This window comes from Centrocercus urophasianus, unplaced genomic scaffold (assembly GCF_019232065.1).
Source record: "Centrocercus urophasianus isolate 14NV4802_14NV808 unplaced genomic scaffold, USGS_Curo_1.0 seq_25, whole genome shotgun sequence".
Taxonomy (NCBI): Eukaryota; Metazoa; Chordata; class Aves; order Galliformes; family Phasianidae; genus Centrocercus; species Centrocercus urophasianus.
In genome coordinates, this window is record NW_024884811.1 from 13524556 (window position 1) to 13541915 (window position 17360).

At 42.3% G+C, this 17360-nt stretch overlaps 1 protein-coding gene across 1 annotated transcript in view; it reads right to left on the bottom strand.

Annotated features, from left to right (window-relative positions):
* Positions 1-17360, bottom strand: part of GHR (growth hormone receptor) — a 129819-nt gene extending 112459 nt beyond the window's left edge. Inside the window, exon 1 of the mRNA XM_042825592.1 lies at positions 17338-17360. The gene's annotated coding sequence lies outside the window, so the exon portion shown is untranslated. The remainder of the gene's footprint in view (positions 1-17337) is intronic.

The window sequence follows — 17360 nt, forward strand, 5'->3', positions numbered from 1 at the left end:
TAAATTACTGTCACTCGATGCAAGAATCTTTGCTCCTGTTTATGTACGCAGATAGCACACATCAAGAAAATTCTGCAGATACTACTGGTGTATTAAACTCACGTGGCTGAATCTTAGGGCTGTCAAAGTAGATTGCTAGCTTCAGAGAAAGGTTAATATTTTAGTTATTTAGTGAAAATACTAAATATTTGACCACATGAGCAAACTTCAGAAACTAAAGTCTTGGCCTAATGACGCTTAGCATTTTGAGAAAACATATGGTATTTGTGGATATTCATATCAGACCAATGAAGTATCCAATAACCATTTACTCACCTAACTGAAGAAATTGAGTTGTAAAACAACTAACTGTATTAAATAACCTCCATATGTTTCCACTTCTCCTTCGAAGGATTAACATAAAAATCATAAAAATTATAGAATCTTTTCAGTTGGAAGGTCCTTTAGAGGTAATCTACTCCAACTCCTCTGCAACAAACAGGGACATCAACAACTATATCAGGGTGCTCAGAGCCCCATCTAGACTAATTGTGAATGTCTCCAGGGATGTGGCACCCACCGCATTTCTGGGCAACCTGTTCCAATGCCTCACTACCACCACTGTAAAAAACTTCTTCTTTACATCCACCTCTCTTCTAGTTTGAAACTATTTCCCCTTACCCTATCAAAAAAGACCCTGCAAAAGAGTCTGTCCCCTTCTTTCTTCTACATCCCTCTGTAGACACTGAAAGATCACTCTCAGGTCTTCCCAGAGCCCCAGCTCTTTCAGCCTGTCCTCACAGCAGAGGCATTCCATCCTTTGGATCATTTTTGTGGCCCTCCTCTGGATGCACTCTTCAATACCTCTCCTGTACTAAGGATTCCACATCCGAATGCAGTTCTCCAGCTGAGATCTCAGCATTGCAGAGCAGAGAGAGGGGCAGGATCACCTCCTCCTCCTTCAGCCTGCTGATCACACTTATTTTGACATAGTCCAGGATACAGTTGGTCTTCTGGGCTCCAAAGGCGCACTGTTGGCTCATGTCCAGCTTCTCATCCACCAGTACTCCCAGGTCTTTTTTGTCAGGGCTGTGCTCCATCCTTACATTCCACAGCTTGTACTGACAGCAGAAGTTGTCAACAATATAGGTGCAAGGCCTTACATTTTGATTTATTGAACTTTACAAGTTTCATCTGTGCCCACTGCTCAGCCTGTCTAGGTCCTTTTGGATGGCATCCCATCCCTCATGTGTGTCAAATGAACCACACAGCTTAGGCATCATCTACAAACTTGCTGTGGGTGCACTCAATCCCACTGTCAATGTCAATGATGTTGAAGAGCACCAGTTCCAGTACTGACCCCTGAAGGACAGCACTCACCATTGATCTCTATCTGGACATTCAGCCGCTGACCACTACTCTCTGGTTACAATCCCAGGATCAGTTCGTCCTCCACTGAACAGTCCGCCCATAAAATCCATATCTTTTCAATCTAGAGAGAAAGATGCTATGGGGGCCATGTCAAAGGCCTTACTGAAGTTCAAGTAGATGACTTCAATGGCTCTTCCTTGTCTAATGCTGTAGTTACACCACCATAAAAAGTGACAAGGTTGTTCGTATGGGATCTGTCCTTCGGTGAAGCTATGCTGGTTATTCCTTATCACTTCTCTCTTCTGTATGGCTTAGCATAGCTTTTGGGAAGATTTGTAAAACAATTTAGCCTTTCTGGAGTCTCAAAAAGGGCAAAATCTTCTAATAAAGATGCTGCTCCCTTGGCTGCTAACCCTTAAAACGAGGGTGAGGATGGGTGGACACTGGGTCCACACCTTCCAGTCAGTCAGGTGCACTGCTTGCAGCTGTACTCCCTGGGTTAACCACGCCTTGGTGCTCAATCAATGGTTCAGGCCGTGACCTAGCAGTTCCCAAAGAGGACCCATAGACTTATGGACATTCAGGCTTCTCAGATGGTTGAGAACATGATCTTCACTCACAGCAGGAGGAGCATCACTGCCCTGGTTCTCACTTTCTGAACCATATGCTCAAAGGCTGTGTACAGAGCAGTTGCTAGTGAAGACCGAGGATAAAAAGTTACTTTAGCCTCCTCATTATCTATTGTTACTAGCATGCCTGTGTTGCTCACTAGGGAGAGTATGACCTTTCCTCTTCCAGTTGACTTATCTATAGAAGCCTCCAAAGCACAGCACTGTAAGCATGTGAAATATGCTTACAGTTTCCCTTCTCTTCTCCTGTGAACTAAGTCGTCTCTGGCAAGTTGCAATCACAGGAGGAACCAAACTTATTTATATTAAAAAAGCTAACTGGAAATAACCTTCACTCTTAGCTGTGGTTCAGCTATTTTTCTGTATTCATAGAAATGCAAACCACTGCAGTGTTAAAATTCTGGAGATGTGTAACAATATTCGGGATTAAATAGAAACCTTGATCTCTTAATTAAAAACATACATCAAAATACAAAAATAACAAGCTTATGATGCCACTCAAACACACCAGGCTCTATGGGGTCTTATTTCATAATTGCTGCTGCAGCTGTCCATCCCTGCTTGACTAAAATTTGTCTCTATGGTAATACACAAGCTTTTGGGTCACCAAATGGCTGCAGGTATGAGCTGGCTACCTTGCAGATTCCTACAGCAGCTGCTAAGAAAGTAGATTGCAGTGTCCCCCTTTGATCAGTGCATGTGGCCCCATATCACAGAATGCTACAAGCTGCCTCAGACAGTGGCCCTGCAGCAACACTGGTAGCACCTGGAATGCAGGACTGCCAAAAACAGCTTCATGCCTAATCAAAATGAGCTGACCCGCTCCTCTGATGATGAGGTAGACCACTACCACAGATTCCCAACACCTGCTGATATCAGAGAGTTGAGGGACAAGTTACCTTTAGCTCAACAACTGGGATGAAACAGATTGAAGTTGCTGTCCCTTTATTTCATTAGATGAGTTTGTTGATTCAAAATACAAATTCACCTTACATTCACACAATGATTTGCACTGACTGACTAGCAAAGAGTGGGAACCAGGAACCTGTGTGGAAGGAAGCACAGCCACATTTTCCAGGGCTATAACAAATCTGGTTTGGCTTAGTTTGGCTCGACCAGGCAGGAGACTGCATTCTCAAGAAGGAGAGCAGCTCTGGCACTTTGAGCAGTAGCACATATTGCTGTCTCCACTTATGCTCCAGTCATTGCATTTCATTTCTGAAACTATCCTGAGCAGAAATAAATTCAACAAAGCTGTGTCTGTCTTAACTGGTGACTGTGAAGAGAGAGGTTCAGATTCAGAAACTGCAACTCTCTTGAGAGAGCAGCAAATCTGCAGCAAATCATCAGGATAGTCTACCTGTCAGCTAACAGACAAGAAAGAGAAAACAATCCCATGAAGCAAAGGGAAGCCCAGTTGGGAAACCACATTTTTCACTGATGTAGTTTCTATTTACCACTAACTTCAGGAGAGTTACTACAGCTTGCTAACCATACATCAAGAGTCAAAACTGTTAATCTGCTTCTGTGTACACACACATTTAAGAATTTGTATGTTTATAAATGGAATATGAAGATCACATTTTCCTTTCACAGGGCAAGCTACAGTATAAAAAAATACCAGCAAGGAAAAATGATCCAGCCTTTAAGTGCTGCAATCTTAATGGCATTGGCTTGTTGAATACTGCCATTCAACAAGACCTGGACAAACTGGAGAGTTGGTCAGGTAGGAACTGGTGAGGTTTAGCAAGAGTAAGTGTACAGCCTTGCACCCGAGGAGAAATAAACCACATGCATCAGTACAGGTTAGGGGCTGACCTGCAGGAAGGAGCTCTGCAGAGAAGAACCTGAGTGCTTCGGTGGATAACAGGTTGGTCATGAGCCAGCAGTGTGTCTTGGTGGCCAAAAGGCCACAAAGTATGTATGTATACTGGAATGCATAAAAAAGAGTGTGGTCAGCAGGTCAAGCGAAGTGATCCTCCCCTTCTACTATGCCCTGGTGAGGCCACATTTAGAGTACTGCATCCAGTTTTCGCTTCCCCAGTTCAAAAAAGGCAAGGATCTCCTAGGAGTCCAGAGGACGGCCACAAAGATGATTAAGGGCCTGTAGCAAATGCCGTATGTGGAAAGACTGAGTAACATGGTTCTGCTCAGCCTGGTGAAGAGAAGACTCAGAGGATCTGATTAAGACTTATAAATACCTAAATGGAGGTGGGAGGCAAATGGATGAGGTCAGGTTCTTCTCAGCGGTGTGCAGAACATGTGAACAGGTGGAAGAACTTCTCTAATGTAAGGGTGATGGAGCACTGAAACTGGTTGCCCAGAGAGGCTGACGAATCTCCTTCTGTGGAGATATTCAAGACCTGTCTGGACATCTACCTGTGTGACCTTTCATAGGGTATCTGCTTTAGCAGGGGGGTTAGATGATGATCTCTTGAGGTCCCTTCCAATCCCTGCAATTCTGTGATTCTGTGAAAAAAGGTTCTGAAAATAACCAAATATGCTTGATGACTAATTGCCAGTTATGAAATTTAAGTCTCTTTCTTTCAAAACAAAGCAGCTACTGATAATAAGAGATAAAGCAAGGAACAAAATAATATGTTTGTGCTTATTTCTTTCAATAGTTTTCCACCTCACAGAGCCCACAGAATACTTTTTTTCAGTCTGCAGTTATGAAAGCATTTCAGCTGTGTTTTTTTTTTTTTTAAATTGAATATATTTTCCTGTCTACAGAATACCCAAGAACATGCCAGAAAGTAATTAGGAATGACAGGCATATAATGACACGTGAGCTTAAAGTATTCAATTTTTAGTCCGGAAAATGAAACACTTAACAATGGATATGGAATGCATTTGCTCTAGCTCCTTTATGCATAGCTGACTTGACTAATTTGAAAAATAAGAGAACCTGTGCCAACCTGCTTCTCAGGAAGAGTTCAAATGATGGAGAAACTTAAACAGGAAAATAAAGAGGACCAGAACAACCATACCAAATGCTTATATTAATTTTGCAGAGGAAGAACCAGCATCTCCAAGGCCCTGTGGGTAATTCCCCACAAAAACACCAGTCTGCACTTGGGGCCTGCCAGATTCCAGTCTTTACCAAAGAGATAATTCTAGCCTTTCTGAGAGCAGTGAAGAAATGATCACTTTGTGCAGATAAGTCACTGTTTGGCAGAGATCACAGATATAAATTATTTTTATATGCAGGTATCTGCCAGCATCTTTCAGTTAGATTTTTCTGAATTTAGAAAAATCACTGCTTAATAAAAACTTGATATCATAATCTGAATGTTTGGATGGTGTGCTGGATTTTGAGCAAATGCCTGGAGATCTAGTGTACAATGGAAAATGTAGATTTGTTTAGTGAGCCATAGGACATGTCTGTTGACACCCCAACTAGAAACTTTCTCTTGAATCTTACCAGAGTGGAGTTACTAAAGTTCAACTTACTAATGAACAATGCAGGAAAGTTTTATGATGGACAAAAAATTTCTTTTTATCATGCAACTTGGCAGCAATAGGTTACCCAATACATATCTGTCCCAAACAATACTGTCAGCATACTTCAATTACTGAGCAAAGTAGCTGTGAAGGATATTATTGTCCTGTGCCTCACAAGGAAGGCTTGCTGCCAACTGGGTCATACAGTAATCAACAAACCAGGCTTCAGAAAGGATGCTACATTCCTCCTAGCTGCACCTACTACTGAAAAAAAATATATTTTCTCTGTATAGTGCTGAAATTTCACTTCTTTATTAACAAACTTTAACAGCCTGACTTCTTACTTTGTCATGCATCCTTAACTCATGTAAACCTTTCAGCCAGAGAATGGCTTGAACAAAAGGAATAGTCTGTTTATAGACTCCCTGAAATCTTGGGTTGCATACATCATCCTTGAAATAGAAGAAGAACCTGGCTTATTACAGTCACAAGTCTGAGAGGCACGAAACTGAGAGCACAACATTTTCAAAACAACACTGAAAGACTTAACAGGTAATCTCTTATTCTAGAGAAATGAAAACAAAAAACAACAAAACAGCTGCAGTGGTTCTGCAGTGATTTGGAAACCAGCACCATGAACACAGCGCTCTGAAAGTTCTCATCTGGCAGAGGTCTTTCTGAGCTTGCTGCTGAGCCTCCTATACATGCACGGCCAGGAACATGGCTATGTTCCTAGCCACAAGAAGCAATATCACTTCCAGGAGCTACTGCTTGGGAAATGCAGGCCAAGGCTTTCACTCTAATCCAACAGTCTATTCCACAGCTCTTTCTTCACAGCTACATTAAATTCCCCAATAAAACACAGCGTATGGATTCCCATAACTAACAGTATAGATGAGAAACACCTTATTCATAAGCATCTTTTCTGTCTGCTGACTCGTCACCCAAACCATAGGGTAGTTTGCAAAGTATTAATAAACTCCTAAAACAACTGGACTGGTACTGACTTTGAGTAATTTTAGAAAATGCATTCCTCCAGTGGTGGCTGCTGTTCTCTCTCAATCAGCATAAGCATCTGGCATCAAGCAGTTCCACTGAGCAATCTTGGCAAAAATTGTTTTGTATTTTCTTCACAACCTCTCAGATCCTTACTGTACTCATAACTGAAGATCAAACAGCATTGTTGTGGGTCCTTCTGGCCCCATGATAACTATTGCAATGGTCTTCATGGTTGGTTTTTTTTGTTTGTTTGTTTTTTTACTTTTTCAACGTTTTCTTAAATTTACTGCAATTAACGTGACTTTTCTAGTTAGTCTCTTGCTGGTAATGAGGCAAAGAAGAGCAACCAACACTAAACATAAATACGCCTTTTAAGACAAATAATGGCCAGAAATACTAACATCATATAAAACACACCCTAAGTTTGCAACAGTATCCGCAGAAATTTCCCTACCTTTAACCTGGTAAGGTTCTGATTTGCTCTATAGAAAGGAGCTGCTAGGACAGTTTTGAAACCATTATCCTTCATTTAACAGGTACACCCAGTTTCGAAGAAAAAGTCAAAAGAACATAAGAAATTCTGCTTGTTTTTAATATTTTGAGTGACAAAACAGTGTAATTAAAGGGCTTAGTCCTCTTCTGTATGAAGCACTCTGCTAAGGTTGCATGGTAAGAGTAGTAGAGGTCAAAAGTAAAGGACCAAAGCCAAAGCTGCCAAAAAAGCAACATTTATAATAATAGAGCATCAGAAAATGTCTGTGCTGCTCACTCAGAAGTACACATACACTCCATCCTTTGTGTTCAATTGTGTTAGAAGTGCTTTCTACTCTTCACATCTCAGTCTCTTGATGTATGTATCCCAAACAGCTTATGCAACTTGAATCAATGTTAGCCTGGAAGAACCATTATGACTCAATGTGCTTTTGGTGCTTTTTTTTTTTCTTCTTCTTTTTCTGTTGCTTTTCAAACATCTGAATTCCTGTATTATTAATTTCTTGTGTTGTTATAGCACCTACAAATAGTTGCTCGCCAGCTGTGCTACAAACTGCACAAATAGAACAAAATGCCCACCATTCATCTTTCCTCAGAAGACGCCTTAATTCTGTCCAGTAATTGCTGTAATGAATACAGTTGCTTGTGCTGGCTTCCTGCTATTCTCTCTGAGCTAGTTTCCACATCCATCAGTGCCACACCTACACCACCTTCTGCAGCTTTACTGTCTTTGGGTCCCTTAACACACGGGCTTTATCACGTGCTGCTTCTCCTATACTGCCATCACAGGATACCAACTACTGAATTCACATACATTTGCATGCACTGCAAGACAGACTTCAATTTCTGCTCAGCAAGCCAGAGAGAGAGAGAGTAGCAGGAAAGAAGCACAAGACAGCTATGCTTATGTTGTGCTGAATGGGCAATTGAAGCCACGGCTGCCTCTTCCTTCTGCTGCGCATAGCTCAGCACTTTTCCAGAACTGGCTTCTCTGTGTACTGTCTGGAATCACTCCACAAGCCACAGCTTGCAAACAACTGCACGGCTTCTGCCCCAGAATTTTAATAACATTTTTTAAAAGTACCTACTCATATTAAGATACAGAGTAATCAGAACATCTAATATTTGGAAAATGCCAATCTACTAAAATGTTAAGCAACACCTTGAACATAGCATTTTGTCACTGCCCTTCAGAGCCATCCATTCAAAACACAACTGTGTGACAAGAACTAGAGATTACTCATTTGTCCTCTGAAGGAGCCTCCTCTTGGTCTTTCACACATGCTATGTCACATAATTCAGAAAATCATACCCAATCCTTAAAGTCTGCTGTCAGTCAGATGAGCTAGAATAAACCAAAGGAAGTAGGGGAAATGGATCGAAGTTGAAGGAGGGAAGATTTAGGTTGGATGTTAGGGGGAAGTTCTTTACAAGGAGAGTGGTTAGGCCCTGGAACGGGCTGCCCAGGGAGGTTGTGGATGCCCCGTCCTTGGATGTGTTTAAGGCCAGGTTGGACAGGGTCCTGGGCAACCTGATCTGAATGTGTGTGTTTGGTGGCCCTGCTAGGCAGGGGGGTTGGAACTACATGATCCTTGAGGTCCCTTCCAACCCGGGTGATTCTGTGATTCTGTGATTCTGTGTGTGAAGTGACTTAGATTTGTATACTAAATATAACCAAACATTCTGCTCAATGTGGATTGTATACAATAAGAAAATACACTGTTCAACAACCTGGATGCATTTTCCTTCTTGATGGATTGTTCTGTTAAAAACACACCAAAATTTGACTTGTTATTCAATAAACTGGAGATCACCAATCTGGTATTTGCCTTTGTCAGTTATTTAATACGACTGCTTAAAAACAATCAGAAGAAGATCAAATCACCAATGGAAGCCTCTGCAAGTAATCTGTCTTCCTCCTCATGCTCAATACTGACACTAACACAGGAGAATTTGAATGTGTTTGTTCCTCCCCTCGTAGCATGCTCCTCTTTTCCGTCCCTGTCAGATCAGCTGATGGCAGTTTTTCAACAGCAGAACACTCAGTGGGCTTAATGAATTTCACCATTAGTAGGCTACACACGCTTTCAACCTACAGAAGCTATGAAAATTGACAACAAAAAATCATAGAATCATAAAATCATAGAATCACAAGGTTGGAAACGACCTGCAAGATCATCTAGTCCAACCGTCCACCCATTACCATTGCTACCACAAGCACTAAACCATATCTCACAGCTCCTCATCCAGATGCCTCTTGAACTCTGCCAGAGACGGCGATTCACCACCTCCCTGGGCAGGACATTCCAGTGCAAATGTGTTTGTATATGCTGCATTATTAATATAAGAAATTTATAAGACCTTTATTCATCCCTGCTAGATTAAGGGTTCTAAATTAAATTAAAAAAATTACTTGTTTAAGCATATTCAGCACTCAGTATCAGACGACCAAAGGTTGTGGTCTGTGGCTCCAGGGCCAAAGGAGCCTGGCCACTCCATTAATGGAGCAAAGAAAAAAGTAGGAACAGTAGGTTGTCTGACTTACAGATCAAGAAGCCAAAGCCAAGGACATGCGAATGGGACTGCACGTACTTCTCATGGCAATTTTCAAGACACCAGGTCAGTGCAGATGTTTGAGATATAGAGGCTGGTTTTGCCTGTAAGGGTGCACTTCTGCTTCATTTGTACAGCATTACATCATAGCCTCTCAACAGACAGGACTGCTTGGAAAGAGCATTCTAAATTCAGTTGAAAAAAAACTCACCATACAATAATAACTAACTGGTGAGAGATATCTGCTTCAGTCTTAAAAACAAGTAATGGCAGTCATTCATTTTTATTGACACCTAAGGAAATGAAATGAAAATTACAATATAAACAAACAGTACCAACTCACAAATAAAGGGATTTGGAGAAAGACAACACTTGCTTGATGCAAAAATACAATTTTTCAGTTCCTTATGTTTTGTTACAATGCTGCAAAACACAGCAACCAGTATGACAGTTCGAAAGCACAGCAGTGCTAGCCTCTGGCAAAACAAACATTTTACTCGCCCCACAGATCTACCAGGAAAGTAGAACAATCTTTGTAATAGGAAAAAAAAATCAAACTGAAAATATACTTCTGGGTGTAATTCAAATTACATTCGAGCTTTTTAGATAATCATGACGTGTTTTACTTTTTTGCTGTTTTCAGACACCTCAAATACTCTTTAACAAAGTGTTACACATGACCTTAAACATGCCTTTGTGATTACTGGTCATGTGTTATCCAGTTTTCACCTTAAGGCAGTACAAGAAGAGAGCACAGACTTCAGTCCTTCCAGCACCATCCAACAGTTACTCAGCATCTTCCACATCCTGATCTTTCTACATAAACATTTTCTCCTTTGTTTCAGAAAGTATCCACAAGCTTTATGCAGCACTTGTCTTTTGATCCTTCATCCCATACAACTGCTTCTCATTCTCTGTATGTTTTCACAAACTAAAACACATGCAAGACATGTTCACCCACTATGGAAAACTTCTGTCTTCAACTCCAAGATCTCTCCTGGTTAAATAGGTACTTGTGTTCCATAGGCCTGAAATAACAATCAAACAGCAGGACAGAATTCTTCACTATTTGAATTACATCCAAAATTCAAACCTTTGTATGCAAAAGTGTGACTACTGAAGCTTCTATACAAAAGTTCTTGTTCTGTTGTTCAATGTTAAAGGGAAGGTTTAATTAAAGTCATGACAAGAGTCTTCCTAAATCCTGAATTCTTCCCAATGAACTTTTTATTTTTATTGGATCCTTAAAGCTTTCATGGGCTCTTACAGAGAAAGCCCTCAGTATGCAGGAGTAGAAAAATGGAGGAAAGACCTGAGAAGATTTTCACAAATATTTTTGTTACTTTAGTAAAATACTAATTTATTTGTAATAGGGAAAAAAAAAGAAAAAAAAAAAAGCAATACAACAGGCTACAATAAATGCACAGACTCAACAACAGACAACATCACCTCTTCCATAATGCCACTACATGCATTCACCTATGTCACAGGTTGATTCAAAGATACACGCACAGAATGTATTTCTTACCTCCCTTGTACCTTCACACATGATAGCTGTGGCTTACAGTTACACACACTAAGCCTGAAACATCAGTGGTGTACAAAAGTTCCTCATTATATACTGCTGTCCTCTTTGCTACGACACAAGTTACGCAGGTTTTATGCATCACTTAAACAGGGAGATGCCATTTTCCTTAATGTCATTGAGTGGAACACCTGCAGTCAGCCAAAGCCTTAAGAGCAATCAAGCAGTACTCTCTCTAGCTTACAAATCTGTGCATGCCTTGTGGTGAGCACATAACACATCACTGCAGAAGAGTGCCTGAACTCAGCAGAATAAAGGACATTCACTCTCTTAAAGCCATCTATTATGTCGAGGAAAGTGGTTATCCAAGAAAAATACTTCAACTAAGAACCAGCAGTGAGGAGGCACAGGCTGCTTCTTAGGAAAGAGAATGCTTTTTTGAAATGGCACTGAACTGATGATGCTCAAATGCACCCTGCTGCTGGACAACAGAGGAGCTCAGCACACGATCCCACTAAAAAAGCCCTCCTCCCAGGCCGCTCCCAGTTTGGGGCTGCAGCTGCTTCATGCAGCACAGACTGTCCTGCACTGTGAGCTGGCAGTGACTCCATCACATAACCAGCACAGCACTGCCAACACCAGCAACTGAGACTCAGTGCTACTGCCTTGAGCTCAGACACGGTGTGAAACTCTCTCAATCTCTCCCCACTCCTGTTGCAGTAACAGTGCAGCCACGAGCACCTGTTCATCCTGGACGAGCAGTTTAGCACTCGCTGTTGTTCAAGCACAAGTCAAGTCTCCAAGTTTTGGCTGTACGTGTTTCAGTTACATGTGTAGATGAGCCAAGAACTTCTGCACAAGAATTCAGGAATACAAGGCAGCATTCCCTACAGCACACTACACATCAGTCCTTATGGTGGCTTAACTAGCTGTGCAAGGATGGAGCCGCAACATGCCCTACAATTGTCAAGAATCAACTTGGATGGCTAAAGCCCCACAAAAATGGGAGCTCACAAGGCTTGACCTGTGCACGCTCAAAGGTCCAGACTGCTGTGCAGAGCTGCAGAGTTCTGACCATGCTCTGTTCTGTACTGCTTACTTAACGTTTGACTCAGTCCTTAGAGCTGCTCTATCCTTGAGTTCACACTGCCGAAGTCATTTCAAAAGCCACAGGGTCAAGAGTTTCTTTATAAGCAGAAATTTCATAGCGTTCCTTGGACCTATCTTTTGTTCATACAGAGATACTGATGGATTCCTTCTCTCATGATGACAATCAGCAACCAAATGCGGAGACAGAAGTGATGAACTAGCCTAATTGCTTTCCTCCTCTTGATTGTTATCCCAGAATACTTTACTTATTCTGAGCACTTCTGGTAAAGCTTGGATCCATATGTCATCATGCTCAGGCTTCTTCAACTTGTGCAATGCAATGACAAGGACTATGACCTAGAAGGAATCTAGATCATAGTGTTTTTATCTGTTCACATCTCTTTTACAGGGTCACATAAAGCAACAAACAATCTCTTGAACAACCAAAACAGCATCCAGTTTGAGCTCTTCTGGATGAAAACAGTATACCAGACATCACTCAAAATAATTGCAAATGATAAAGTAGGTTCACAACATTCTTTGTGAGCAAACACAATTTAACAAGCATTCAGTAGCAAATTAAAACAATACTTGCAGTCATGCGATAAAGGCAAGCCCAATGCACCAATCGACACTGAAGAGTTCCTATGCATGTGTGAGAAACACAGGCAAATAAATGAAAAAGGAACATGAAATACAGCAGAAATCTGGCTGCTACCTGAACATTTCAAAGCAGCTGGGAATTCTGATAAGGCATGCAGTGTGTGAAGTGAAGCAAAAGTTGACAGGCATGCTCATTTAACTGAGACAGCTAAAAAAAAAAATTGTTAGTCCTTTTGGTCTGTTTCTCCCAGTCTAAAAAGTCTACAGTCAGATCCTCTTCATCCAATCCCATCACCCCAATAGACACAGAAAGAATTGTCTGGATGTATCTGTAAGATTGAGCCAAGCACTGAATAAAACACAAAACTGTTGCATCCTGGACAGTCATGTAGACATCTGTTCACAGAACTGAGTAACATCTGTATGATTTCTATTTACAGGTTACCAACAATGCATTCTGAGATGAATGGGAATAGGGAGCCAGTCTGCCTGGACTTCACCCCCAGTATTTCAGAAGTGCAGCCAATTTTCAAGGCTAGAAACAGCTGTTGGATGTTTCCACCTAGGTAAGACAAAGTAAAAAACACTTCTGTCCTCCCCAAATTCTAGGCTGGCCAGACCTAAATTGCCATTGCTACAAAAGCTGAGATACTGAGTGCATACATCAGGCTGCCCAGGGCTGCAGAGCCATGATAACCTGGGTACAAACAGATCAACCCTTAGCACTGTGCTGGAACACCCCCTGACAGTAGGTCAGGATTTGTTTTTCTCCTACTGAAGGGTCAAGTTTTACCAATCTCATTTTCTCCCAAGGCAGTAAATCCTCAAGTACAATTTAAGCACTTGAATGATGCAACATGATGGTGAGGAGACCAAGCTGTTATTAATAACCTAATGCTTTCCAACTAACCCACAGAGTTGCATGTTAGCTGCTGACAAACTGATACTGCACAAAATCACCCTGTGGAGCATAGGAAATACGACTTTATGTTTGGACTGACTACCTTTAAACTGAGTCTGAAGACTGCAATGGACTTATAGCTTTTCAGTTCTACACTTTAATTATCTCCATATTATTGATCAATGTTTAAATGATACCCAAAAGTAACTGATTATTTATACTTGTGTCGTATCTGTTCTAGGATTTCATGCATAACCTTCTTAAGTGATCAGAGACAGAAACAATTTGCCTTAATGAGTGTAAAGCCGATGAAGCATCTTCACTTCATACACTGTAAGCTTCATTTCCCACGTTCTACACTGCATGGCCATCTCTGCTTGATCCTCAGGCTTAACAGGTCTAGCACTGCCATACCCTAACTGTGCATCTCTGCATGATTACAGAAAAGGTGAGACAGGAAAGCGTAACTCCTTCCCTACCGGAGGAATAAGCAGTGTCTATTTTCTTAATGCAGAGGTTGACATTTTATCCTAAATTTACCAAAGCTCTACTGCTTCCCATCCACACTCCCCATACAGAGTTTGTTCTTCAGTACATCTCCAGAGCTCTCCTTACAGATCTGTTCTCTGTCGTCTGCCCATATCACCACATTCCCACACCATGCATTCGTTCTGTAAAAGGACAAAGGCCATCCTGTAGAGTGCAGTACTATACAGGGAAAAGTAACGTGCCTGAAAAACACAGAGTCACATGCCTGAGCACGTTTTAGAAGATACAGATGTCTACATCATGATAGGTATAACTAGCCATACTCCTGGAGCTTTAAAACTCATAAATGAAGACTGCTTGATTACTGCTTCAAGCATTTACTTACTGACTACACTGATAACAAAGGAAGCGGACCACTTTCCACCTGAAAAGTTACCCCTATCTGCAGTCACGCATCTCAGGGCAAGTATCTCATACATCAGCAATCATCAGTACTCAAAGCACAACGCTAGGCAAGGATGCCTTCTCACAGACACTTCTTCACAACACTGTGCCTCTGAAATGCTCAGAACTCCACTTTGTTTAGATAAGATATTAAGTCCCATCCTACTGCAAAACACTGTGAAGTGCTTCTGAAGGTTGTATTAGTTTGTTCACAAAAAAAGCTTCTGGTGATGACTTTCCTACCAGATATCTAATAAACTGTCATGCTTAAGTGTATTTTCATTTCATACCTGCAGCCCATGTGACATAGCAAACAACCGTCTGTCTGGAAACAGCCCTTACAGCTTATTAGGAAAATTTATGCCTCATACATCAAGAACCAGCTCCTGAGTAAGACAACATTCGTTACATCCCCCGTGAATTAAAATGATATGTAAAATAAACATCCACCTCACACCAAGAACTCATCTCAGGATTTGTACACAGCAAAGAAGGATTTCCCTCACAATAAACTGTAGGTGCACAAAGTGTTCTTTCAAGTCCTGACATAAATCTAGTTTCTCGTTGTGTTATCTTTTTGCCTTTGTCACTGTTGCAGTGCAGCCTCACCACCTTTCTGCTGTCTTCCTGACGCTGCATGCTTCCTGCAATTACCACCCGGCTCACATGGGACAAAACTCATCTTCCCATCAGATCAATACATGCCAAAAGAAGCGGCATGATCCTCTCTGTTCCAAAGAGCCGAGCCCTTCAGCAAGGGACTCCTGTGTGGAGCCACTGTTACTGCACTGCTGTTACCCCTGCCTTGCCTTTCCCCACCACCTTCTCAACAATACTGTTTTTATTTATTTGCAATGCTTTGAAATTGTTTTGATGCCTGTCTTAAGACAGAGATGGCTTCACCTGGATTGAGTATAGGTGTTGTCACATCTGACAAAACTCTTTAGAGTCTTCAATTAGAAATAAAGAAGTCTAAGCTTCTTTGCTCATCTTGTTTTCTGGCCAGTATTACTGGCTTTTGTCTGTGAAAAGATGACATTTCAAATAAGATACACAATGTTTTATTTATTCAGCCTGATGCTCCCATTAGCAGTGCAAAATCAACACTCATTTTGATTTAAAACAAACAAACAAACAAACAACAAAAAACAATTTCTGAAGCAAAAGAGAGCTTCCTTTGAAAGAAGCAAGGACAATCTTTATATCTACACACAATCAAGGGGAAAGTACCCTTTTAGTTATAAAAGCTAAATGGGCCAATGCAGATGATGGAAAAGAAGAGCACCAACCCAGAGCAAGTGAATGATCGAAAAAATCTGTTTTAGCCTTCCCTGCTGGAAACAGGCACAAGAGGCCCTGACAGCAGTGCAGGCTCCGGGCCGTAGGACAGGACAGGGCAGAGCAGAGCCCCCACACCCACAGCACACCCAGTGCCGAGCAGACAGCCAGGAGCTGCACTCTGGGCTGTGTGGCTGCAGATTCACACACCATGGCACTGACATGTGCAGCAGCCATGTACCAACAAAATATGCCTGGGGTACCTATGGCTTCCCAATACAGCACAATAAATTTCAGTGGTTATTTTCATAAATTTAATAAAAGTATCACTGCCGCTTATTGGCAGTTTTTTAGATGACTCCTCAGGGAAGCCATGCAAACTGTGTTGTTTGTAAACCCCTTATAATTACTAAAGCACACTGACGTCCTGAATTAGCGCAGCAAGCAGCAGTTCTAGTAATGCCAGACGCAGATGTGGTGGAGATGAAAGCACTGCATTCCTATTTAAACACTTCAAGCTGCCTGAATAACTTTCAGTAATACTCATTTTTATCACTTAGAGCCACAGAACATTTCAATTGCAACCTAATCTCAATATTTAAAGCAGCATCTTTTATACAGATTTGAAACAAAACTTACCAAACCTCCTTACACTGACTGTTTCCAACTGTATCCTCAGCACCAGCGTGAATGACCAAGTGTGTGAACAACCAAACATGCACCACAACGGGAGAGTTTCAGATTTACTACCTACTTGGTGAGCAATTTTGGTGAGCTTAAAGGTTCACTAGATTCCTAAAATGAGATCCAACTCAAGCAGCGGGCCACAGCCTTTTCACTGCTCTGCTCTTACATCTGACTTCACCACAAGCGGAGATGCGGCCAGGGGTGCATCTGTGGTTGTGGCATAAGGAGAACGAGAGCCCGGACTGAATACTGTCCGTTTATGTGCTGCATTCTGAATAGAGTACCGCTGTGAAAGGATGAGCCACACACCTGATGGCTGCCACCACTCCCGAGAGCTCGCAGCGACAATGTTGCTGTGACAAAGCACCGGCTGTGCCTCCAGCAACGTCTCCTGTGTGTTTATGGTGGAGCGGATGCAGCATTTGTTCTTAAAAATACTCTCTTCAAGTTTTCCTGTGCAATACTAACAGTGGACCACACATTAAGAAGCAAGATCAGATAGGAACGGGGGACGAAACGGGTAGGATTCCCCTTTAAAACAAAAGAAGGAGAGAGGACTGCCCAAACACAGAACAGACCTTCGGGGCAGGACGCCGGGACGCGGGCAGCACCCACCGCCCCGAACCCGCTCTTCACACCTGCACAAAGTGCAGTTCCCCGCAGCGCCCGCGATCCCGGCCCTTCACCCCCAAGACGCGCACCGCGGCCCGGCTCCGCGCTCCGGCTGCTCCCGCGGGCCCGAGCTGCGCCCGCAGCCCGAGGGGTGACGGAGCCCGCGCCGCACGGCAGGCACGGAGAGCAGTGGCCGCCACCTGGCCGCCTGCAGAGGCGCGAAGCCGCCGCCCGCTACTCACCGCCCGGCTCAGAACTTCCCCCA